This window comes from Gorilla gorilla, chromosome 2 (assembly GCF_029281585.2).
Source record: "Gorilla gorilla gorilla isolate KB3781 chromosome 2, NHGRI_mGorGor1-v2.1_pri, whole genome shotgun sequence".
Taxonomy (NCBI): Eukaryota; Metazoa; Chordata; class Mammalia; order Primates; family Hominidae; genus Gorilla; species Gorilla gorilla.
The window spans coordinates 24,939,478-24,966,867 of NC_086017.1; the positions used below are offsets into that span (position 1 = coordinate 24,939,478).

At 44.7% G+C, this 27,390-nt stretch overlaps 1 pseudogene; it reads left to right on the forward strand.

Moving 5' to 3' along the window:
- The first annotated feature begins 20,827 nt into the window (after positions 1-20,827).
- LOC101153258 (small ribosomal subunit protein eS1-like) lies at positions 20,828-21,594 on the forward strand (annotated as a pseudogene).
- The last annotated feature ends 5,796 nt before the right edge of the window (positions 21,595-27,390 follow it).

A 27,390-nucleotide genomic window follows, 5' to 3' on the forward strand; every position in this document is an offset into this window, starting at 1 on the left:
AGGCTCATCCATGTTGTCTCAAATGGCAGGATTTCCTTCTTTTTGAAGGCTGAATAGTATTCCATTGTGTACATAAACCACATTGTTGATGGAAGTGTTAATGGAGGCCAGTTGGGGGAGGAGGGGGAAAAGATTCACTCTAAGTCTAGCACCCACCCAGGGTGTGTGCAAGGAAGTGCAGGTTGCTCCTGGTCTTGCAAACTGTGGTTTGTGGGACTCCAAAGCCCCTATCCTTCCACGATGCTTTCTGTCCTGTTATCACACTTCCTTGGAGGAGAACCCAGCCTTGGTGGAGAGCCCTGCTCTGGCTTTGTGCCTCGGCATGAGATGGCAAAGGATGGTGCTGCTGGGAGACCCTCACGTCTGCACACTGGGAGCTGCTTGCCTTCTCCATTCCTCCTTCAAGTATTTGAGCAGCTCCTGTGTGCCAGCTGCTGGTCTACGAGATGGATGGGTCCTTGGAGATCACGCTGTAGCAGAGGAGGCAGGTTGTAGCCCACAGGCCAGAACTAGCCCCCTGCCTGTTCATACAAATAAAGTTTTATTGGAACACAGCCACACCCATTTCAGTGCATATTGTCTGTGGCTGCTTTCCTGCTACAATGGAGAGTTGAATAGTTGGGACAGAGACCTATGGCTTGCAAAGCTGAACTGTTTACCATCTGGCCCTCAAGAAAAAGGAAAAAAAATGCTGATCCTTATACCCCGACAGTCTTAGGTTAAGAGGACTTTGTACCACCCTGACGGCCCAGGTGGCCATGAGTCCAGCCACCCTTGAAATGTACACAGGTCTGGGCTAGGGTGCTTTCTGATTTTTGTATGGGGAAGAGAAAGGAGGGAGGAAATGGCAACTTGTTGCCCTGTTCTAACATTTTCCTAAGATGGGTCTCCAGGTAAGGGCTTGGGATCTCACCTTGCACAGCTTACAAAACCCAGTGAGGCCAGCTGTCTTGACGCTGCCACTCTGAGGGATGGAGCCCCCAAATTACTAGGAAGGGAGATAAAAGAATGGTTTCTGCAAGCACAAGAAGTGGCGTTATTGAAATTAACATTTCCCCCAAGTTTTACAATGTCTAGGCATGCATATTTAAGTGTCTGCCTCAAAAGCTCATCCTAATAACCAGATGGTGCATTTAATTTCCTTTTTTGTTCTCTGAGCAACATGCAGCTTCCTGCACAGCCCTCCTTGCAGGCAACTGCGCTGAGGTGACAGTCCTCCTGACTGCCAGCACAGATCCCCAGGGCCTCTGAGAGCCCTGTATTCTGGGGGCAGCCTTTCCCCCTTCCATTCAGCCCCAGCTGGAGGGGGGCAGGTTACCCACGGGGCTCCCGCCTCAGCTTAGCTCAGCTCCCGCCTCAGCGCGGGGCTCCCGCCTCAGCTTAGCTCAGCTCCCGCCTCAGCGCGGGGCTCCCGCCTCAGCTTAGCTCAGCTCCCGCCTCAGCTTCTCTAGGGAGTCTGGCTCCCTCTGACCCTCTAGACCTCACCAGCTGAGGATCAGAGCCCCGGGGCAGGAGCCAGGGCCAGGGGGCATTGGGGGGTGGTCTGAGAGTGCAGCTCTGGAGGGGGGCAGGGCGGGCCCAGGAAAAGCTGCTCGGGGGAGACTGCAAAGAGATGGCAGAGTTAGGACAAGAGGGCCGGGCATGGTGGCTCACACCTGTAATCCCAGCACTTTGAGAGGCCGAGGTGGGCGGATCGCCTGAGGCCAGGAGTTTGAGACCAGACTGGCCAACATGGCGAAAACCTGTCTCTACTAAAAATACAATAATTAGCCAGACGTGGCGACACCTATAATCCCAGCTACTCGGGAAGCTGAGACACGAGAATTGCTTGAACCCGGAAGGTGGAGGTTGCAGTGAGCTGAGATTGTGCCACTGTACTCCAGCCTGGGCAAGAGAGCAAGATTCCATCTCAAAAAAGTCAGGACAAGAGGAGGAGGGAAGAGAAGGGAGCTTTGGGGCAGCAGCCAGGACCTTAAAGGCACAGAAGAGGAAGCTTGGATTTTCAATTCCAAAGGACATGAAGTCACACACTTTTATTTAACCTGCTCCAGGTGAGGCTGGGCTTTGTGTATTTTCCTTGTTTTCCTTTTCCTTGTGTTCAGGCTGTTGTAGAAACAGGTACACAGGGGCTCTGTGTGGCGCCCTGTTCTGGGGGCCTTCAGGAAGCATGGGGTGCCCTGGTTTCCTTGGCTTTGTGTCCCCCTTTCCTCCTGCCACCCCTGACTGTGCCCCCCACCTTATCCCTCAGACCATCCTCCTGGAGGGGACTGGCCAGGGCTTGTGTCCTTGCTAGTCTCTAGGAAGGAAGACTCTGGCTTGAAAGCTTGTCGGCTTAAGTTGCAAGGTGTAGGTGCCTGGGAGGGCATGTGCATGGCCCTCTTGACTGATCCATTCATGTTTTTCTTTTTTGACTAAGTTCTATGTTGTCCTGATGGAGGGGTAAGCCCCTGCCTTCTGCCTTTCCTGCCTTGGACTCTTGCAATTGGACCAGATGAGAGGGTCCATGTGGTCTGAGAATTCAAGCAATGCAGGCCAGGCATGGTGGCTCACACCTGTAATCCCAGCACTTTTGGAGGCCAAGGTGGGTGGGCCAGGAGTTCGAGACCAGCTTGGCCAAAATAGTGAAACCCTGTCTCTACAAAAAATACAAAAGTTAGCCAGGCTTGGTGGTGCGCACCTGTAATCCTAGTTATTTGGGAGACTGAGGCAAGAGAATCACTGGAACCCAGAAGCAGCAGGTTGCAGTGAGGAGCAGGTTGCAGTGAGGAGCAGGTTGCAGTGAGGAGGAGGTTGCAGTGAGGAGGAGGTTGCAGTGAGCTGAGATTGTGTCCCTGGACTCCAGACTGGGCAATAGAGCGAGACTATGTTTCAAAAAAAAAAAAAATTTATATAAAAACAAAAAACAAAACATCCTCTTGATTTGCTTTTCTTGATCTTGCTTCTCAGAGGTAACACTGGGAAGGGTTGGGGTATACCTCTCCACACCTTTTTCTTTGATTTCTTTTTATTTTTTATTCTACGTTCTGAGACACATGTGCAGAAAGTGCAGGTTTGTTACATAGATATACATGTGCCATGGTGGTTTGCTGCACCTATCACCCCGTCATCTAGGTTTTAAGCCCCGCATGCATTAGGTATTTCTCCTAACGCTCTCCCACCCCTTGTCCCTCACCCCTGACTGGCCCCGGTGTGTGATGTTCCCCTCCCTGTGTCCATGTGTTCTCATTTTTCAACTCCCACTTATGAGTGAGAACCCGCAGAGTTTGGTTTTCTGTTCCTGTCCACACCTTTTTCCTCTGTGCACTCAAGCACATGTATTTGCACATAAGTGTTTATTGTAACCTTTTTAAAAAAGTAAAAATGGAATAATGCTATATTTATTCTTTGGCAAGCCTGCTTTTCAGGCAGCATGTCTTTGACATTGTCTCACGTTGGAACCTGGGTACCACCTTCTTCTCCCAGCAGTTATTCTGACGTGTGGATGCACCATGCTTCGTTTAACCAGCCCTGCACCGATACGTCTTTGGATGGTTTCCGCCTTTTCCCAATCACAGACGGTGTTCTGATGAATTTCCTTACACACATCACTTGGTGCTCTGTGCCTGCATTTCTGTGAGATGTTCCTGGAGGTGGGCTGTCTAGGTCAGTGGGGGATCTGTGCTTAATTTGCATCCTGTGCAAAATTCCATCCAGTCATCCGGCTCCCCAAGGGCTCACATGGTACTGTCCTCTGTAGACATCATCTTCTGCAGATGATGGCATGACCGCCTCTCTTTCTTTTACTCACACCAGTCTGCACCCTGGTGTCCTGGGGGGTCCAGCCCCTACCTGCTTGTCTGCCCACACCCCACAGTCCCCCCAGCCCCTGCTAACAGGGACTCTGGCTTCTGAGCTCTGGCAGACTGCCTCACTCTGGAGAAGTTTGCTTTCTCAAACATTCCTGGCAATGTTACTGCAAATCTCGAGGCCTGCATTTGCCTTTTTCAGGCCTCAGTTTCCTCAAAAGTAAAATGGGGATAATGTGATGCTACTGTCTGCATCCTAGAGCTGCCATGAGGGTTCAGTGAGATCACTGTTGAGAGCACGTTCACAGCGCCGGCCTTGTGCGCAGTCAGCACCTGTGGGGCAGGGCTGTTGCTGATACGTGGTTGACTGTCATTGCTAGACTGTGGCTTTACCAGGGGCATTGTCTTTAGTGCCGAGCCCAGAGCCACCCCTAGTACCTGCTGTGTTTATGGATTGATTGAGTGTTCAAGCGATTCTCCTGCCTCAGCCTCCTGAGTAGCTGGGACTACAGGCACCCACAACCATACCCGGCTAATGTTTTTGTATTTTTAGTAGAGAGGGAGTTTCACCATGTTGGCCAGGCTGGTCTCAAACTCCTGACCTCAGGTGATCCACCTCGGCCTCCCAAAGTGCTGGGATTACAGGCGTGAGCCACCATGCCTGGCTGGAATTCTGTGTCATTCTGGATACTTATCATGACTTCAAGCATCTAGGACTCTGTCCTGGGTATCCTGAGCCTGAGGGTGTATGTGTGTCCAGCTGGCTTGGAGGTTGTCTACAGGCAGGTTGAACTTGGCCTCTGAGTCCATGGCAGCCTCACATGGGAAATACCACCAAGGAGCCTCATCGTGTGCTTTTAGGAGATAGTTTCTATTTAGTCATTGCTGAATCTGTTACAGACAGGGTCTCGATTTCTTGCAAGTCCTGTATGAGGTCGGTGCTGTGATTATCCACATGTTCAGTTGTTCTCTCTGGCCTCTTTCAGGCTCTTGCACTTCCTTTGCTCTTTTCCTGCCACAGGGCCTTTGCACATCCTGCTCTTTCTGCCTGGAAAGATTTTCCCTCTCCCTGCCTCTTCACCTGGTCATGGTCTCATCTGACAGTGGAGTCACTACATCCTCAGGGACGTCTGGCCACACTGACTCAGTCACAGCAACCCCCTGTTATCTGCTTTCATGACACCAGGTGCCTCTCTGTGGTAGACACTAGCTCAGCTACGGCTTCCTGTTTCTGTGCATGTCATCCTTCCCCTTCAAGACTGTGGTCACCGTGAGGGCCAGGGCCATGCCTGTTCCTGATTCTCATTTGTGTCTCTGGTGTTTAGTATATGCTTACCTAGAATTTGATTAATGAATGACGGCATACCCATTTTACAGATGAGAAAGTTGAGGCTCAAGAACATTGTGTAACTTGCTCAGTATTAGATAGTGATGGTTTGAAGCGATCTGGCTGGTCGCTGGGTGCACACTCTTAACCACTTCACTATTGTTCTTCTCTCATGGTAGCTCTCCAACAGCAGGAGTGAGAGACAACTTTAGGACAGGTGTAACCAGAATCCCAGGGGTTATCCTAGAAGGTGGTGTCAGGAACATGCTTGCCTATGGGCCTTCTTACTGTATTGCATAAAATACTCAGTTTTTCTGACTCGCCTTTAGTAAAGACCTTAGCAATATTTGAAGCACAGTTGTCTGTAGGAAAGGGTGGGTGTTTATACTTTTTAAAAAGGAGTCTATATCATATTTATCTTGTGGTCTGCCATGCCCACCGCTCTTCTTCAGCTTCAGTTATGCAAAATTCACACCTCTCTTGACTGCCTCTCTCTTACCTGTTCAGTTTCTTTTCTGTGTTTGAGATTGCTTAGAATTTTTCCCCATTACTACAGCCTGCTTCCCACCTGTATCCCCCAGCCAGCTTGTTCTGGATTTTGTCAACAACAGTTCCAGCGTTTAGTGAGGGCTGGACTGAAGGAAAGCCTTGGAAAAGGCTGTGTGATGAAAGGTGAAGATACCTAATGGGCAGGCAGTCATCAGGGTTAATTCAAAGGCTGGAAGAAGGGCTGACCTGGAGGACTGGAAATGTCTTTGAGCTGAAGGTCATGTGCAGGTGGAATGAAGAGGGTGAGCCTTTTGGGGTGAACTGCAAGTATTTGATAAGATCCCTGTCCCCATGGTTGGGGAAGTCTTGATAAGCATCCTCAATGTGATGGAAGGATCAAGGAACCCATAGCTCTACCTGTCCAGCATGGCAGCAACATGACACAGCCAAGTTATTGATTATTGGTTGCCCAGCTGTCATCACTCAACATCTTCTGTTAGTTATAGCTGTAATTTGCACTAGTTGTCAATGACAGTTTTGACTTTCTTAGTCAATAAAGTGTTCAGAGAGTGGCGACTAAGGCTGAGCACTACCCATAATCATGAGTATTACAGAGGCAAGCCCCCTTGCCCACCCACCTGCAGGTGATGACACACCCTAGGAAATCACTCAATTCTTTGGAGGACCCTGAATAAAAGCTCAAGTCCATCTGTTCATCTGTCCGTCCATCCATCTACCATTCCATCCATCCATCCATCCATCCATCCATCCATCCAGACATGCACACATCCATCCACCCACCTACCCATCTATCCACCCACCACCCACCCATCTATCCATCCAACCCACTCTCTTATGCACCCAGCTATCATCCATCTACCCACCCACCAACCCATCTATCCATCCACTCACCCATGCATCTATCCACCCATTCACTCATCTACCCATCTATCCACCCACCCGTGCATCCATTTATCTATCCCTCCACCCCCTCACTCACTCATCCATTTCTCCACCCACTCAGCCATCCCTTCACTGACTCAACCATCCATTCATTCATCCACCTGCCCACCCACCCATCTTTCCATCCACCCATCTATCCACCCACCCACCTATGTATCCATCCACTGCTTGTCCTTCTGTTCATTTATTCCACAAAGACTCATTAACCACCTACTAGATTCTGGGGAGGTATCTGCTCTAGTAATTGAGAACATGGTTTCTGGAATCTGATTCCCTGGGCTCAAATTGAGCTGCCTCCTAGCTAGCTGCTTGGGTAAGTTATAGAAACTATGCTTTGATTTTCTTATCTGAAAATTGGCTATTAATAGCTTCTACTCTTGCAGATATAGTGAGGATTAAATAAGATGTCACATTAAAAGTGCATCATCGACACTCAATAGAGATTAGGTTTTACCATTCATTATTATTCTTGGCAGATGCTGCAGACAACGTGGAGAGCATACGAAAGGCACATGTTTTAACCAATAGTGACATACAGGTGCTAAGTTCTGCAGTAGGGGAAGGGCAGAAAGCCATGGAGAGGGCCTGGCCCAATCCTGGAGCCTCAGAAAAAAGTTCGCCTTTGAATTGCTGTTTTAGCTGAGACTTCTGGGATGGGTAGTAGTTGGAGATCCCAGACAGGAGGTGACCGAGTTAGCCAGGGAAAAACTGGGTCCTGGCACCCATGGCAGAGTTGAGTGATCCAGTCTTTCTGTCTCCTCTGGCTAGAAGTCCACCAGATCTGGGAATGTCCAGTTGGGGGAGGGGGCTGACAATGATCATGACCTTCACCTGTCCTCACATGTCCTCTGTGTATCTGTAAAGCCTCTGCCTCAGTCTCCTCTTCTGGAAAGTGGGATTGGAAACCACATCTGCTTCTCTCCCAGGACTGCTAGGAAGACAAGATTAGATGGCAGGTGAGAGCTCTTTGAAAATGAAAACATTTTGCTATTTGAATGCAAAGTGTTCTTCTTTGCCTGTGATGTTTCCTAATCTGTGAAATCATACTGGACCTCGAAGCTGTCTATTAAAAAAAAAATAGCAAAGTGGCTGGGCAGGGTGGCTGATGCCTGTAGTCCTAGCACTTTGAGAGGCTGAGGGGGTTGGATCACTTGAGGCCAGGAGTTCGATACCAGCCTGGCCAATATGTGAAACCCCATCTCTACTAAAAATACAAAAATTAGCCAGGTGTGGTGGCGTCTGCCTGTAGTCCCAGCTACTCGGGAGGCTGAGGCACAAGAATCATTTGAGCTCAGGAGGCAGAGGTTGCAGTGAGCCGAGATGGCACCACTGCACTCCAGCCTGGGCGACAGAGCGAGGCTCTGTCTGAAAACAGAAAAAAAAAAAAAAAAAGCAAAGTTAACACTTCCTCCATCTCTCCCCTAGGGGTGGCAATTTGTCAAAGATTGTTGTTGGATTTTACACACAGGGAAATCTAAGGAAGGTGTGGAAACCAGACCAGGACTCTCGTCTCCCTGTTTACAGGGTCTTAAATGGGGGAGCCACTTTGGGTTCTTTCCACAAGATTGCTTTGTAAAAAAAACAAGAAACAAACAAAAAACTCAAAAAAACAGCCCTGACCTAAATATTTACAAGGGACCTTAGGCAATATCTGCAAACAAAAGTGAGTGATGAGTGGAATCTGTCATCTTTACAACTAAGACAGCTCCAGAGTTGAAGCAAGTGGAAATATCTCTAGAGACAGAGATTTGGGCAGGTTTTGCCAGTTACAAGCTATGAGAACCTGGGCAGGTTTACCTCTCTGACCTTCTGTGACCTTGTAAAATAGGCTGCTTTGCGCTAAACTTGCAGGAGGAATCCCAGCATCCTCCTGTGCACAAGGCTGGTTTCTTCCCATCCTTTTCCTTGTTCTGCCTCTCTCCTCCTCTCCAAGAGATGAATACATTTGGACCCAGTAGGGGCCTATGTTTGCAAAAGCTCGCAGGTGATTCTCATGCAGCCAGCCTGGCTCTGGCACTGAGTTCTTGGACACTTCTGGAGGCACATTTACTAGTGAGGAAGGTCACTGTGTGCTGAAGGCATGATTCATCTTCCATTCCTTTCTTCCATGAAGCAAGGTGCATGGGTCGACTGAGCTGGGAGAGTCCACAGTGTCAGCCTCCCCCACGCTTCCCTCCCTCCTTATTCCTTGTGTGCTGTACTTTGTCTTGATTTCCTGTACTCTGCACCAAGCCAGGAGATGGTAAGATCTCAAAAAAATCATTTTTTTGGGAAATGGGACTAAGAGGGTTTTGGTTTGCTTGTTTGTTTGAGACAGGGTCTGTCGCCCAGGCTGGAGTGCAGTGGCGTGACCTTGGCTCACTGCAGCCTTGACCTTCTGGGCTCAGGTGATCCTCCCACCTCAGCCTCCTGAGTAGCTGGGACTGCAGGTGCACACCGCCATGCCTGACTAATTTGTCTATTTTTTGTAGAGATGAGGATTCACCATGTTGCCTAGGCTGGTCTCAAACTCCTGGGCTCAAGCAGTCCTCCATCCACCTCAGCCTCCCAAAGTGCTGGGATTACAGGCATGAGCTGCTGTGCCTGGCCAAGGTTTTATTATTATTATTATTATGAAAAATTTTCAATATACATAAAAGTAGAGAGACTAGTTTAATGAGCTATCATATACCCATCACATAGGTTTAAAAACTGTTAACGTTTGCAATATTTACTCCATTTGTTTTTCTGAAGTATTTAAAAAATAGTTTACAGTAGTTTTGTAATTGCATCCTGATATTCATCCCTACATAATTTACTTTCCCTCTAAAAACATGAGGGCATTTTTTATATGATCATTATCATACCTAATCAAATTACCAGTAATTCCTTAATATCCTCTAAGATCAAGTTTACATTCAGATGTCTTCTCCTCAAAATGTCAATTGTGATTATTTTTTTCTTTGAGCAAAGATAATAAGATCTCAAGATTTAATGACAGAGATTCCATGTTAGCCCTGATGTCTAAGCTCTGTGGTCCATTGTGGCTTTACTTGAAAGTCTCAGGCTAGGCGTGGTGGCTCACACCTGTAATCCCAGCACTTTGGGAAGCCAAGGTAGGTGGATCATGAGGTGAAGAGATCAAGACCATCCTGACCAACATGGTGAAACCCTGTCTCTATTAAAAATACAAAAATTAGCCAGGCGTGGTGGCGGGTGCCTATAGTCGCAGCTACTCAGGAGGCTGAGGCAGGAGAATCACTTGAACCTGGGAGGTGGAGGTTGCAGTGAGCTGAGGTTGCACCACTGCACTGCACTCCAGCCTGGGTGACAGAGCGTGACTCTGTCTCAAAAAAAAAAAAAAGTGTATGTGAGGAAACTGGGATAGAGCTTGGGGATATTGGGGGATGGAGGTACTTCATCTACTGAACAAAAACCATGGGATACCAATGCTAGAGGAAGAAGCATCATCCTCAGTTTCTACTAACTCAACCACGCATGAGATGGGGACTTGGTGTCCAAGAGAAGAGCCTCTTTTTAGGTCTTCAGCCTTGATCAAACCATTTCTGAATTCCTCATACACATATAATCAGGTGCTATGAGTGGTACTGATTGGATAATCTTTCTGTCGTTTCCTGTAAGGAAGGAAAATACATGTACAGCCAACTTCCTTGAGGGTTCGTTCTTTTGCATCAGGGTGTCTCAAACTCCTGCCCTTAAAACACCTGCAAGAGAATCATCCAGGCGGCTTGCTCGCTCTGCATGCAGACCCTTTAGAATCAGAGTCAGAATCCCTGGGGCTGGAGCCACAAAATGAAATGACATTTCAACAAGTTTGTCATCACGTAAGAGAGAATAGGTGAGTATTTGGATACCTATAATACAAAGTAGATTCAAAAAGAATGACGATTATTTTAAATGTTGCGTTTTTAAAAATTTAATACAGAAAAGGCTGGGCACGGTGGCTCACGCCTGTAATCCTAGCACTTTGGGAGGTCAAGATGGGTGGATCATTTGAGGTCAGGATTTCAAGACCAGCCTGGCCAACAAGATGAAACCCCACCTCTACTAAAAATATAAAAATTAGCCAGGCGGTAGTGGTGCGTGCCTGTAATCCCAGCTACAGGGGAAGCTGAGGCAGGAGAATCGCTTAAGCCTGGGAGGCAGAGGTTTGGTGAGCTGAGATCGTACCACTGCACTGCAATGTGGGTGACAATTGTTTAACCACCACCAAAATGGGTTCTGAGTCCAAATATTAATATGAAGGACATTGGTGACATTGTCTCAAAAAAATTAATGAATACAGAAAAGTACAAAAAGGGAGAGAAATCACCCCAAATCTCACGACCCCAAGAAATAAACCTCCTAATATTAAGTGAACAGCATTCCTTGCTGTGCACAAAGATGGCTAGAGACATGAACAGACACTTCTGATGACACAAAATGAGATTTTAAAAACAAGAAGTAGCAAATTGAATGCTGTGTAAATTTATCAGAAGAAAAAGAAATGGAAGTGAAACTGAAGGAACTGGTCAACTCAGATAAATGTAGTTTTTCCTCACTAAAAATCAGTTTCTAGAACATCTAAGAAATCAAAGATGATGAAAAATATTAAGGTGTTTTATATATATGTAAAAGTCTTTACAGTTGATTGATCATCTCATGAAAAATTTGTACAGTCACTGCAAATAAAGTCATTGCAAAATCTTTACTCCTTTTGCTTTTTGCCAGCACTGACATTGGCCTTTGCAGTCTCTTGACTTCATTCTGCCCTCGCATTCCTTTTGTTGTTTTCTTGAGGTCATCTTCTTCTCATGCCAGCTGTGTCTTGCAAGTCTATGTTCTAGTTCATTTTTCTTTGCATAATTCAAAGAACCAGATAACATGCCAAAGCCCATTTTTTAACCACCACCAACATGGGTTCTGAGTCCAACTATTAATATGAAGATGACACCTATTGTGGTCTTGTTCATTTTGTTGCCTTTCCAGGGTGAAGGACATTGGTGACCATTTGTTTCCTCTGGAGTGGTCGATTGGTCATGAACTTCCTGGTCCAGATAGTTACTGTGTCATTCATCATGGTGGTTGATCCTCAGGTAGTTAGGGAGGAAAATAAGCAAGAAGTTATATATTTAAAACCACGTTTCAATTTTAGACCTGATTAATTGACTTAATAAAGGGCATTAGCACTTCTACTTCCTACAGTCCCTCCCTTTACCTCTGGAAACTAGTTATTTCTAGGTTGTTTTATGTTGTTAAGGTTGACCACCTTCTCTTTCTGTTCTGCAATCATAGCCCTATTTTTAAATGGATTCACCTCTCATAATTAGCCTTTTGTCATCGTCATTCAATTCACAAGTTGCTTATTTTTTAATTTCTTGGCTGACTAAATTTCATTATGAAGACTTTTTTTTTAAAAGAGCTCAGAAATACTGTATTCTTTAAGTTCTTCAACATGTGATCATGTTTTTTGCCTATTTTGATTGGGCAATAATTTACCTGGCTATAAAATTCTTGGATTATACTCTATTTCCCTTAGAAATTATAGGCACCCATCCACTGACATTTCATTGTGCTTTCTTTTTTTTTTTTTTTTTTTTTTTTTTTTTTGAGATGGAGTCTTGCTCTGTCACCCAGGCTTGAGTGCAGTGGCGCAATCTCGGCTCACTGCAACCTCTGCCTCCCGTGTTCACACCATTCTCCTTCCTCAGCCTCCCAAGTAGCTGGGACTACAGGTGCCCGCCTCTATGCCTGGCTAACTTTTTTGTATTTTTAGTAGGGACGAGGTTTCACCGTGTTAGCCAGGATGGTCTTGATCTCCTGACCTCATGATCCGCCGGCCTTGGCCTCCCAAAGTGCTGGGATTACAGGTGTGAGCCACTGTATGAGCCCAGCCTCATTGTGCTTTGTACTAACTCCCTTTCCCTGGTCTCTTCCAGCTTGTCTTCTTCTCTCCCAGTAGTTTCTTCATGAAGAGGCCATGTGCTATATTCCATGAGATATTTCACACTCAAAGAAGACTTCTCTTATACTCTTTTGATAATTTGTCTGGGGATCACTGTCTTGATTTATAAGGGAGTTTGTAACAAATACAGTAAAAGAGAAACACACAACGTATTTTGAGACATCAGAGAAGGGAGAAACCAATTCTATTAATATTTGGGGTTAGCAGGGAAGCCTTAGTTAAGAGGTAATATTTGAACTAAGCCTTGAAATAAGGGAAGGATTTGGACATGCAGTAATGGGGAGAGAGTAGAAGCAAGACATGATGGTTAGTGTTATGTATCAATTTGACTGGGTTGTGGGGTGCCCAGATATTTGGCTACACATTATTCTGGGTGTGTCTCTGAGGTATTCTGGATGAGGATAACATTTAATTGGTAGACTGAATAAAGCAGATTGTCCTCCCCAATGTGGGTGAGCCTCATCCAATCCACTGAAGGCCTGAACAAAACAAAAAGGTAGAGTCACAGAGAATTTGCTCTTTTTACCTGATTATATTTGAGCTGGGACATCAATCTTGTCCTGACTTTAGATGTGGACTCGAGTTGGAACTATATCATTGGCTGTCCTGGGTCCCCAGCTTGCTGGCTGCAGACTTCAGGACTCCTTAGCCTCCATAACCATGTGAGCCATCCCTTACAACTAATCAATCTGTCTCTCTCTATGTGTATAGCTCTACCGCTATCTCTCTGCTCTTTCTCTGGAGAACCTAGAACAATACACAAGGTTATATTAGAGAAGAGGATGACCCAAGGAAAAGCATGGAGGCAGAAAAATGCAAAGAGGGTTTGGGAAGACTGGGGTCCTGACGGGGAGTTTGGATTTCGCTGTGTGTAGCATGGAGAATCCTTGAAAATATTCAAGAGGTGAAAATTGTATTTGTGGAAGAACACCAGGAGTATGTGAAAAGAAAAACACTCACTCCATTTTAACTCCACTGAAGGGGGCATCAAAGGGATGCACTGGGGACATGGGTTGGAGGGTAGTTGAGGCCATATCTGGAGGATCTTTACTTCTAGGCTGAGTCTGAAGTTATCTTTCTGGGGAGTGGGAGATTACAAATCTTTGAGCTCCACTCAAGAGATGGTTTTACTAACAATGGCAGGGCGACGGTGGTGGTGGTGGTGGTGGTGGTGGTGGTGGTGGTGGTGGTGGGAAACTGGTAGCATGAATTCTAATTGGGCTTCTGTTATTCTAGCCGAGAAAGTTGGGGAATGGACTTTCAGTAGAATAATACAGACCTGGGAATCAACTGCACGGAGGAGGTAGTTATAGGTGATGAGATGGCTCAGGGACAAAGTTTGGTAGAAGGAGAAAAGATACTAGGCTGGTACAAAAATAATTGCTGTTTTTGCCATTACTTTTAATGGCAAAATCCGCAATTACTTTTGCACCAACCTAATAGGCTGCAAACTTCGGAGCCATCTGCATCAGAGGGATTGATGAAGATCAGCAAAGTTTGGGAACACAGGAAAGGAGCGGGGAGGGTAATGACTTGAGGGCATAGCAGGGATAATCAAGGTTTTTCTTGTTAGCATGTGGAGACTTAAGCATGATTATATGTTAAACGCCTGGCACATACATGGTGCAAAATATTTATGAGTGAAATGACAAGTGAAGGTGTGAGTCATGGGAGTTCCAAGGGAACGGGTGATAAAGGGAGGTCTCAAATGAGGCACAAGTGGAGAAGGTAGCTTGGGAAAGGAGAAGAATGCTTCTCCTTATAACATGGGAAAGGCAGAGGAAGAGAGTCAAGGTACAGTGATCTAGGGGTGAGATGGAAGTGAGTTGAGAGAACTCAACTCTGGGCTCTGAAACCGCTAGGAATGGGTTTGGGGGGGCTTTGAGATATGGAAGAGGTTTAAAGTTAATTGTTATAGCAAATATGGTTTGGAATTTATTTGTGATGCTTAAAAATATTGCTGAACAGAAGTGAAGTCTACCCTAGAGTTGGATGGTGAGATTATTTAGTGGAACTACCAGATCCATGTTGTGATTCTTTCCAGTATCATTCAGCAGCCCTTGGGCAATTGCGAGGCAAGTCATCAATGGGGTATGGAGATTTTCCAGGTGGGTGTGGTTGAAGGCAGGGAAGAACAAGTTTAGGAGCACATTACAAGAAGAAGGTGACTGTAAGGTCCAGGCTGAGCAGGAAGGTAAAGCAAGAAGGAAACATGAGGTTGTGAAGAGAAGTTTAGAGGGATGAGGAGGCAGGAGAGATGAAGAGTTGCAGGATGTAGCTAGAGTGGCGATGTTAGATCTTGGGGCCAGAGAGCTTTACAATGAGTATGAAGATCAAAGGGCATTAGAATCAAGCTATAAAGAGCCACTGTTTGATGTTGGGATGTGAGGATGCTGCAGGTGGATGTCTGCACATTGATGGTGAGAACATGGTCACCCTGGCCCTGCTGGGTCTTTGCTAAAGAGACTGTGCTCTGTTCTTGGGGCCGTTTTCATCACCTGATTAGAGCAGTGGTCCCCAAATGGTGTTCTTTGGACCATCTTTATAATATGTTCATAGGTCAAGGATAAAATGGAAAAACAGAGAAAATGTCACAGAAATGTGCCCATTGGTGAAAGACCACCAGCTGTCCTTTTTGGAGGATTGTTCTTTATTCTAAAAATGTATATATTCTATTCTATTAAAATATTTTTGTATTTGCATTTTTTTCTCTTTTATGAAATGCCATGGGGTAGAAATTTGTAATGTATCCAATTCTCCTGTCTTCATGCATTGCCCTGTGGTGGGGGAGGGGATGTGGCTAGTACTGGCCAAGAGGCTGGGGGCAGAGGTGCAGTGTTAGACTTCTAGCCTGGAGCATTTAATTCTTAGTACAAGACTCTCTAGCATTCTTCTCCTTCTGTTCCCTGCTTGGTGATACTCGAGGTAATGCAGCCCCCATTAGCCTTAGTCTTAGGGCAAGTTTGATGGAAAACAGAGCACCCCACACCTCCCTGCAGATGCAGCATGAGTGAGAAAAACAACTACTGATGTTTGAAGTTACCAAGATTTAGGAGTTGTTTGTTATTGCAGCAAAACCTCACCTATTCTGACCAATCATGGTGGAATTTCTGTGTGTATGTGTGTGTGTGTGTGTGTGTGTGTGTGTGTGTGTGTGTGTGTGTGTGTGAAACTGGTAGTTTAAAAAAGTTCCTTCTTACCAAAAAGAAAAAAAAAGTAGCAACCTTATGTTGGTTCTCAAATTAATAAAAGATTTTTACTGGTTTATAAAATAGAAAAATCTGAGAATCTGTAGCTTAGAGAACTACAGTGTGGGATGTCTATAAAGACCAGGTTATTTTATCAGCTCCTAACACCCCTTAATAGAAGCTTAGCCAAGGCTTGGACTATTTGAGTCTTTCTCATTCCACATTCCATGGACTCTTGAAGAGACATTGATGAAACGGTGCAGCCATGAACTACCCTCACTCAATCCTAGTGGCAGAATCCCCCTTTTACTGCAGAATGAGCTTCTTGCTACAGTGATACTTGAACCCCTTAGATATATCCTGTACTAATTATATTAAAACGCGACCAATGCTTTTGCTTTGTTGTCCCCCAAATTAAACACCTTAATCATGAGAACCCAGAGAATTGGATTTAGTGTGACTGATTCCAAACTGTCAGTAAGAACACAATTAGGTTATATTTTTCTCCAGTTCAAATAAAAGAAAATTGACAATAAAATGCTGATCAATATGTGTAGCTCAGGAGGTAGAGCCTGCTTTGAGATGCAGAAGTGTTTGGTTTTTTTTAGATCTATATTCTTGAGCAAATAAAAAATCCATCTCTCTTTCCTAGAGGGGAAGACTTTCAGAGTTGGGCTTGGCAACAGCCTATCAGAGGCTGAATTAAACAAATAGGTACCTCCCTTGAGTGAATGGTGCGTTTCTCCTGTTCGGGGAAGCGTGCTTTTATGGTGGAGTTTGCTTTCTGTCTTAGTCTCCGGATGTGTGTATCTGTGGGTGGATGTCTGCATGTAAATGGCAGTGTATACCTGGGTGGGTGTGTACAAAATTCCCATGTGAATCTCAGCTTTGTGAGGATCTCCGGGTCTTGAGCCCAGCAGATGCCATTTGAAGAAAAATCACTTGAAAATGAGACAGAAAGAACGGAAACTAAATTCTAGCTCTAAAGGCACCAGACTGATTAAAAACAAAACTCTGGATCTTCTTTGTTTTGGACTCTACCTACCTCCAAATGACATTTCTGTTTCCTATGAAATGATTAGAATGACAGAGATCCTGAGCACGAAAGAGCAGACAGATACTGTGTGATTCTGTGTATGTTAGGGTGTCAGCTGTGACGCTGCTGACATTTCGGCTCAGCAATTTCTCTGTTGTACGTGTGGGGGTTCCCTGTGCGTTTTAGGATGTTGAGCGGCATCCCTGGATCCCTGGACTCACTGGATGCAGTAACACAACTGCCCCCAAGTACAGACAACCCCCAGTGTCTCCAGATATTGCCTAATGTCCCCAGGGGGCAAAATAGCCCCATCTGAGAACTGCTGCTTTCATAAAGTACAATGTCAGGTGAAATAGGTGGAGGCTGTTTGTAGTCAGGGGTTAGCAGAGATGGAAGAGACCCCAGGAATATCCTGGAAGGGGCTGTAATGTTCTGTTTCTTGAATTGGGCGTCGGTAATATGGAGATGTTCAGTTTTTTTTTTTTTTTTTTTTTTTGGCAGGATCGTGTTGTGTCACCCAGGCTGGATCACAGTGGCACCGTCATGGCTCACTGCATCCTCTGCCTCCTGGGCTTAAGCAGCCCTCCCACCTCAGCCCTCCTGAGTAGCTGGAACTACAGGCATGTGCCATCACTGTTGCCTAATTTTTGTATTTATTTATTTTTTGTAGAGAGGGGGGTCTCACTATGTTGCCCAGGCTGGTCTCGAGCTCCTGGGCTCAAGCAATCTGCTCACCTCGGCCTCCCAAAGTGCTGGGATGACAGGCATGAGCCACTGCGCCTGGCCGGTATGTTCAGTTTGTAAGAAAAGTACTGTGTTGACCTCTTCTATGTGCACATTTCTTTAAGTAATAATTCAATAAAGCATTTAGAAAAATTGGTCATAATAGGAGTGATCTGTAGAGTGATTGGCATGAAAGCTGATCACCTTAATTTGAACTACTCTGAAATGAGCACCTGGGGCCACCAAGAGGAACCTTTCAAGGTGTCATAGCCAAGGATAAGAGTGTGTTGTGTACATCTCTGCATAAAGGATTTGCTGGTTACATGGAAGGATGAAGCCTCCTTCTGAGGACACAGGCAGCAAGGCAAGTGGAAGCTCAAAGCATTGAGCTTTCTAAATGGACTTTGCTAAAATCTTGTGGATGACTCATGCTCTTAACATACACCCATGTACATATTGTCCATATAAACATTAATTCTGTAACAAGGCCCACACATGGGGTATTTTTTTCTCTTGAGACAGTCTTGCTTTATTGCCCAGGCTAGAGTACAGTGGCATAATCGTGACTCACTGCAACCTCCACTTCCTGGGTTCAAGCAATGCTTGTGCCTCAGCCCCCCGAGTAGCTGGAACTACAGGTGCACACCACCATGCCTGGCTAATTTTTGTATTTTTAGTAGAGACAGGGTTTCACCATGTTGGCCAGGCTGGTCTCAAACTCCTGGCCTCAAGTGATCTGCCCACCTCAGCCTCCTAAAGTGTTGGGATTACAGGTGTGAGCCACTGTGTCTGGGCCCACATGTAAGGTTTGAGTTGAGATAGAGAAACTCTGGCAGGACTGAGGAATTTGGCCACAGTCTCTGGGAAATATGCACAATTTCTGGAATCTTCTCTACTTCAAGAGTTCCCACTTTCTATCTGTCTCCTATTTATTCAACAAACTTGTATGGAACCACAGTGTGTCTAGAACTTGCCAGGTGTGGAGGATAAAAGATGACTGAGGTCGGGCATGGTGGCTCATGCCTGTACTCCCAGCACTTTGGGAGGCCAAGGCAGGCGGATCACTTGAGGTCAGGAGTTTGAGCACAGCCTGGCCAACATGATGAAACGTCTCTACTAAAAATACAAAAATTAGTCAGGCATGGTGGCACGCACATGTAGCCCCAGCTACTTGGGAAGCTGAGGCAGGAGAATCGCTTGAACCCAGGAGGCAGATGTTGCAGTGAGCTGAGATCACCCCGCTGCGTTCCAGCCTGGGAGACAGAGCGAGATTCCATGTCAAAAAAAAAAAAGATGACTGAGATACAGACTCCATCAGAGTTGACTCTAACACAAATTTGGTAAGAGCCCAAGGTCTGGCTGGGCAAGCACCTTGATCGGCCTCAGCCTGCAGCGTCTACTAGAATGAAGAGCACTTTTTTCTTTACTCATGAAAATGTTTTGTGCTTCGTACCTACAAGTACAATTTGTGTTCTGCAAAATTTGCCACATAACTCTGCCTGTATTCTTAGCATTTTTCCTTTGAGAGATTTCTCAGCACATCATCTTTGGACTATGTGGAATTGGAAATTTACTTAGAGTCAACAACAAGTACAGGAAAGTCAGTTCTTAGTCAAGAGTTAGGTTTTCAAAGACAGTGGATAAAATAAAAAATCTAGTACAGTCAAGATTATACGTGCAAATCCCCTCATCATTCATAAAGTTTAGCCATCAGTCTTACCGTGGCTCACGAGGTCCAATCCATACTTCTTCCTCCATGATTGGAGCAGAGGGTGATTTTTTTTATAAGCAACTGATGAAGTCATTTAGAGACCATTTGCAGTAGGAGCCCTGTGTACTAGAGACCAATCAATGTGCCCTCATGGCACCATTTCTGTCTCTCTCCCTCTTTGTTCTTGCCAAGTACCCATAGTTCATTTTCCATAGATTAAAAGAGCCCAAGCTGGGCCTATACCTAGGAGTACAATTACTGGGTCATTTGGTAACTCTATGTAGAATTGTTTGGGAAGTTGTTAAACTGTTTCTCACAGTGGCTACACCATTTAAATTCCTACCAGCAGTTTATGAAAGTTCTAGTTTCTCTGCATCCTCACCAACACTTGCTATTTTCTGTATTTTTTTTTTTTTTTTTTGAGACAAAGTCTTGCTCTGTCGCCCAGGCTGGAGTGCAGTGGCACAATCTCAGCTCACTGCAAACTCTACCTCCCAGATTCAAGTTACCCTCCTGCCTCAGCCTCCCGAGTAGCTGGTATTATAGTCACCTGCTACCATGCTTGGCTAATTTTTGTATTTTTTTAGTAGAGACAGGGTTTCACCATGTTGGCCAGGCTGGTCTCAAACTCCTGGCCTCAGGTGATCCACCTGCCTCGGTCTCCCAAAGTGCTGGGATTACAGGCATTAGCCACCGCACCAGGCCAATTTTCTCTATCTTCGATTCTAGCCATCCTTATGGGTATGAAGTGGTATCACATTGTGGTTTTGATTTCTGTTTCCCTGATGATGAGTTTCATTGAACATCTTTTCATGTGCTTATTGGCCACTTGTATGTCTTCCTTGGAGATGTGCCATATTTTCATATTCAAAAATGAAAGCACAGGTCCACACAAAAATTTGTACATGAATAATTACCATAGCATCACTGCTAATAACCCACAGAGGGAATTAATCCAAATGCCCATCACCAGATGAAGAGATACACCGATTGTTGTCTACCCACATGGTGGAATATTATTTGATCACAAAAAGGAGGAAAGTACATACACTACAGCGTGGATGAACCTTCAAAACAGATGAAAGATCACATTCTACATGATTTTATTCAGATGGAAATCTATAGAAATAGGAAGTCGATTAGTGGTTGCTTAGGGCTGGTAGGGGCATGGGAGGATAGGGGGTGTTAGCTAAAGGGTATGAGGTTTCTGTTTGAGGTCATGAAATGTTCTAAAATTGACTGGTAATGTTTGCGTATATCTCCGAATATATTAAAAACCATTGAAATGTAAAAAATGCAAAGAAAAAACAGCCCAAGTTGCAATTTTATTCAACACTTGATTGGCTTTAAAAATAGATTCCAGGCTGGGCATGGTGGCTCACACCTGAAATCCCAGTGCTTTTGGAGGCTGTGGTGGGAGGATTGCTTGAGGCCAGGAGTTCCAGGCCAGCCTTGGCAACATGGCAAGACCCTGTCTGTACAAAAAAAGAAAAAATAAATATCAGCTGTGTGCAGTGGCTCACACCTGTAATCCCAGCACTTTGGGAGGCTGAGGCTGGCAGATCACCTGACATCAGTTCAAGACCAGCTTGGCCAACATGGTGAAACCTCTTCTCTACCAAAAATATAAAATTTAGCCTTTTGGTACTCTGAGCAGCACCATGGTGGTTGTTAAGAACAAGTGCCTTATGAAAGATGGCAAAAAGGGAGTTAAGAAGAAAGTAGTTGGTCCATTCTCTAAGAAAGATCAGTATGATGTGAAAGCACCTGCTATGTTCAATATAAGAAATATTGGAAAGACTTCGTCACCAGGACCCAAGGAACCCAAATTGCATCTGATGGTCTCAAGGGTCTTGTGTTTGAAATGAGTCTTGCTGATTTGCAGAATGATGAAGTTGCATTTAGAAAATTCAACCTGATTACTGAAGATGTTCAGGGCAAAAACTGCCTGACTAACTTCTATGGCATGGGTCTTACCTGTGACAAAATATGTTCCAAGGTTGAAAAATGTTCAACAATGATTGAAGCTCATGTTGATGTCGAGACTACCGATGGTTACTTCTTTCTTCTGTTTTGTGTTGGTTTTACTAAAAAACACAACAATCTGATACCGAAGACCTCTTATGCTTAGCACCAACAGTCTGCCAAATCCAGAAGAAGATGATGGAAATCATGACCTGAGAGGTGCAGACAAATGACTTGAAAGAAATGGTTAATAAATTGATTCCAGACAACATTGGAAAAGATGTAGAAAAGGCTTGCCAATTTATCCTCTCCATGATGTCTTCATTAGAAAAGTAAAAATGCTGGAGAACCCTGGGTTTGAAAGGTATGGAGCTTCGTGGTGAAGGTAGTAGTTCTGGAAAACCCACTAGGGACGAGACACATGCTAAAGTTGAATGAGCTGATGGATATGAACCACCAGTCCAAGAATCTGTTTAAAGTTCAGACTTAAAACATTGGCAAATAAGAAGTCCTATTTGTGAAAAACAGACAAGAAACAACAATGAAAAAAGCAAAATTAGCCTGGTGTGGTGGTGCATGCCTGTAATCCTAGCTACTCAGGAGGCTGAGGCACAAGAATCACTTGAACCCAGGAGACAGAGGTTGCAGTGAGCCAAGATTGCACCATTGCACTCCAGCCTGGGCAACAGAGTGAGACTCTCTCCAAAAAGAAAGAGGAAAAAAAAAGTATCCGGGCTTTGTGGCATGCGCCTGTAGTCTCAGCTACTCTAAAGGCTGAGGTGGGAGGATAGCTTGAGGCCAGGAGTAATTTGAGGCTGCAGTGAACTATGATTGTGACACTGCACTCCAGCCTGGACTGCAGAGCAAGACTCTGTCTCTCACACATACATACATACATACATACATACATACATACATACATGCATGCATGCATACATACACACACACACACACACACACACGCACATACATACATACCCAGGCTCTACCTCCGGTGATTCTGACTCAGTAGGGTGGGGTATCCCCTACGGATCCTGCTGTTCAGCCTGGTCTGGGATCCACTTTTCATTGGGAACTGAGACACTGGCTGTGAGCCTTTCTGTCCTGTGATGTAGAGGTCATGGCGACACAGGTTCAAGCTTAAGGAGACCTGACTGTACGTTAGGTATTGTGCTGAACATCATCTCTTACTCTCACAGCAACATCCTTAGAAGGTTAATGATGTGTCCCCGCTCTACAGATGAGGAACTGAGCTTTCAGAGGAGTTTAGCTTGTTCAAAACTTATTCTTCCTATTGGAAACTTTGTACCCTTTGAGCAGTGTCTCCTATCCCCTACGTTTCCTCCACCCCAGCCCCTGATAACCACTGTCCTACTCTCTATTTCTGTGAGTTCAACTTCTTTAGACTCCACATATAAGTAAAATCATGCAGTATCTGTCTTTCTGTGCCTGGCTTATTTCACTTAACACAATGTTTTCAAGTTCATCTATGTTGTTGAAAATGACAGGATTTCTTTCTTTTTTAAGAGTTAATAGTATTCCGTTGTGTGTATATAGTACATTTGCTTTATCCTTTCATCCACTGATGGACACTTAGGTTGATTCTATATCTTGGGTATTGTGAATAGAGCTGCAGTGAACATAGGAATGTAGGGATCCCTTCGACATAATTGATTTCGATTTTTTTTTTTGTCTATACCCAGAAGTTGGGTTGCTGGATTATATGCTTTGAAATCTATAGCACAGCAGTGTGACTATAGTCAATAATAATGTATCTTTCAAAATAACTAAGAGGCTACATTTCAAATGTCTCATCATAAAAATTGTCAGTAAATTAGGGGATGGACATGTTAATTAGTTTGATCTAATCATCCCACATTGTATACACATATCAAAACATCACATAAATGTGTACAATTATGATTTGTCAATTAAAATAATGTTAGTTAAAAAAATAAGTAACTTGTTCAAAGCCCCAGTTGGGATTGATGGAGCCGGGACATGCACCAAGGCTTTTGCTCTCAGGCACACAGAGTCCTTGGGCCACAAATGTTGAAGCCCTACCTGAGATTTCTACTGAGATCAGTGTAGGGATTCAACGTCTCAGAATCATCCCATCCTCCAGGGCCCACAAGTCCATGACCTTTGCCTCTACCCCTGACCCTGCTGACCTGAAATGTGGCCCCTGCTTTCATTTCTGGGAGCATACAACACTTACACCAAGCATTGATGGGTTTTATTGACTTCATTTGAGATGTGGGGCCATGGAGAGGGTCCCATGATCCTTGCTTGGTGTTGGCCAACTCATTGAATTCTCTCTTTGACTTCACCCTTCCCTTTTCTACTCACCTCCTCTGATATGGATTGCTCTGGGGATTCTGAGCCCTAGTTCCTTTATTTTGCAGATAACCTTCACTCTTCTCTGCAATGAATCCCAAAAGTATGTAGTTGAGCTGACTGCAAGGTGCTTGAGACGCCAGAGACTCCACAAATGGGACTCGGCCTCTGGAAAGTGGTGGTAGTTCCAGATTTATGTGGATGTTACTTTGTTTTTCCCTATAAAATATATTCTTTAAACTATCAAGCTCTTGGCTCCTGGATGCAGTCCTTTGCTGGTGGCAGTGGGCTGGGTACTGTCACCGGGGAGAAGTGCTGCCCACTTAGAGAAAGAGAAACTGGTTCTCTTTAAGAGGCAGAGGGAGGTTTCCAGTGCCAGTTTGTTTGGAGGCAAAATGGCTGTTGTATTAAAATTGCCCAAACTTGGGCTGGTGCCTTGTGTGTTTAGAGCTCAAAGCCATGATTGTTTTCATTTTTTGTTTGTTTGTTTGTTTGTTTGTTTGGTGGTCGGTTTTCCATCCTTTTGCTTGGTAGGTTTCTGCTAATAGCTTCGACCTCAAGAGTCCCATTATACAGACACTAATAGTACCTACTATGTGTCAGTCTGTAGTGCCTACTATGTGCCAGGCATTGGAGATAATATAATGATGAACAAATAAACATGGCACTTGGAAAAGAGAGTCTAGTTCCCACTCTCAGCCCACCCCAAAGAGAGGCGAGAATTGGACTTCCAAAGATCTCAGATGCCCTTGCATCATCTCCATGAAGAGGGCGGGTGAAGCTTTGGTGTCTGAAGAGAATTCGGCTGGACAATCCCCAAGGTTTGGAACGATGGGAAGGAGCTGCCATCTGTGTTTAAGGTGAGAAGGGGGGAGTGGCTGGATATCAGAGGAAGCCAAGATGAAGAGAAGGTTTTTGTGAGCTCCTATGCATAGTGGAGACCTGTTACAGTGAGGGTCCCTGGGGCTGAGCCTGTGGGTCAGTGGAATGATGCTGTGAGGAGGGTCTTGTTATAGCAGATGGCCCAAAAAAGGCTGATGGATCATGAGCAGCTGGAAGAATGGAGAGTTTGGGGGAAGTAGTTCCTACCTGGATTTCCAACAGTGTGTAAGCCCAGAATTCTTACATAAGCCCATGGAGAAGGGAAAGGAATGCTGGTAACGACAAGATTGAATTCTCCACCTGCCAGGCATCCAGGGTCTCAGAGCAGATTTAACTGAAGTTACAGAAATAGGAATGTGACATTTCCTACATCTGGGTGTGCTGGAGCAAAATGTATTCCCTCTCTGGTTTGTGGGGAAGGAGAATGCTAACAGACAAGACTCCAGGTTTTCGCTCTTAAACCTGGTGCCTAGAAATGCATTTTCTACTGGATGCAGACAGAAGCTCCATATAGACATATCCATCGCTGCATCTCTCATGCCTTGTGTTCTCCCTAATTTTCCCTTTTTAAACCACAGAGGAAGAAAATTCCAGCATCACTTCTGGCCTCTCAAGAGTGAGTTAGGTGGCCAGGTAGGGTTATTCATGCCTGTAATCTCATAATGAAGGGGTAGCCTGCCCCTCCACACCTGTGGGTATTTCTAGTCAGGTGGGATGAGAGACAAAAAAGAAATAAGACACAAAGTATAGAGAAACAACAGTGAGCCCAGGGGACTGGCACTCAGCATACCAAGGACCTGCACTGGCACCGGTCTCTGAGTTCCCTCAGTTTTTATTGATTATTATCTTCATTACTTCAGCAAAAAGGAACGTAGTAAGAGGGCAGGGTGATAATAAGGAGAAGGTCAGCAACAAACATGTGACTAATAGAATCTATGTCATAATGAAGTTCAAGGGAAGGTACTATGACTGGACATGTACGTAAGCCAGATCTATGTTTCTCTCCACCCAAACATCTCAGTGGAGTAAAGAATAACAAGGCAGCATTGCTGCAAACATGTCTCACCTCCCACCATAGGGTGGTTTTTCTCCCATCTCAGAATTGAACAAATGTACAATCGGGTTTTATACCAAGACATTCAGTTCCCAGGGGCAGGCAGGAGACAGTGGCCTTCCTCTAACTCAACTGCAAGAGGCTTTCCGCTTTGACTAGTCCACCTCAGCACAGACCCTTTATGGGTGTCAGGCTGGGAGACCGTCAGGTCTTTCTCATCCCACGAGGCCACTTTTCAGACTATCACATGGGGAGAAACCTTGGACAATACCCAGCTTTCAAGGATAGGACTCCCTGCGGCTTTCCACAGTGCATTGTGCCCCTGGTTTATTGAGACTAGAGAATGGCGATGACTTTTACCAAGTATATTGCTTGCAAACATTTTGTTAACAAGGCACGTCCTGCACAGCCCTACATCCCTTAAACCTTGATTTCATACAACACAGGTTTTTTGAGCTCCAGGTTGGGTCAAAGCGGTTGGGGCAAAGTGGCTGGGGCAAAGCTACAGCCAATTCAAGCCAGCAATAAGGACCTTCAAAACGACCAAAATGACTTGGTCCTTACCGTTGCTTTTACAACCTCAAAGACCTGCTCAGGTCACCTGCAAGGCACTCAGATTGTTAATCCATCAACTGCTCATAGAGATGACTCCAAACCACACATACCCAAACTATCTGCATTTTTTAATCAATTCAGTTAAGCCTTATGGTCAAAACTTCAGAATTCAAGTAAAACAGAAGGTCTGTCTGAACATTTTCTTCAGTCAGCTGAAATTGGATGGAGGTTTCGTTGTGGTCCCTCAAGGAATAAACCATTATTTGACCCTTTCTCTTCCAGGTGAATTCTTACCCATTCCTAAGGTATAAGTCCTGTGTCACCTCCTCTCCTGAGAAGCTTTTTCTGTTGACCCCACCCAACTGTCCCTTCAGTTTCCTTGTAGTATTTGGAGGATACAAATCAGCACATATCATAGTGAAATGTGGTTTTACACATCAGAATCTCCTGCTATATTGTGAGGTTCATGGAGACAAAGACAATGTCTCATTTCTTTATCGCTGCATTTCTAGCCCCAAACACAGCATCTGATATCATACAATAGACATCCAACCAGGATTTGAAGAATGACTTACTGAATTATATTAATAAATATAACCTTTTCATCTAGGTATTAGATTAGGAAGGGAATGGTAGATATCATGCCTTTTGCCAAGTTGATTAAATATTAATTGGAAAGTACTGCACGTCACATGAGCTTTAATCAAAAGACAATCTACATTTGTAATATCTAACTTTGACTTAATTAGGTTGATAACTACGTATGCTATTCAGGACAGTAAAAAGACACGAGAAAATGAGAAGAACTATGGATCTAGAATGAAAGGGCGTGTATTGAGTCCAGCCTGTTGTGTGAGCTAAGACAAAAGCACAAGATCACAAGATGCCATGAATCACAATTTTCACCATTTATAAATGTGAATCTAGATAATACTGACTCTAGTCATCTCATAGGATTGTTGTATTGAATGTATAAGATGCTGTATTGGAACTACTTCACAAAGTATACGGATTGAACAAACGAGGTGTTTTATACTTAGATAGCAATAGATAACAAGAAAAAGCATAGGTTCTGGCATCAGACAGACAGTTTTGGACACATCTCCAACCCTCTCCAACCTTAACAAGTCACTTACTCTCTCTGAGTTTCTACTTTTGCATCTATAGAATGAAAGTATTAACACGTACTAGCAGGGTTGTGATGAAGATTAAATGTGATAATACATACAAAATGCCTAATGCAGGGCTTCACACACAGTAGATGCTAAATAAATGTCTGTTTTCCTCCGTTCTTCCTAGTCTATTTGTATTTTTAGCTTCAATGTGTGGTGTTTAAGCTTCATCTGGAAAATGCGATCCTAAAATATCTACTGTACTATATTGCAATATATAGTGCTATCAGTTGTGAATAATTGGTTGTTGTGTTTATTA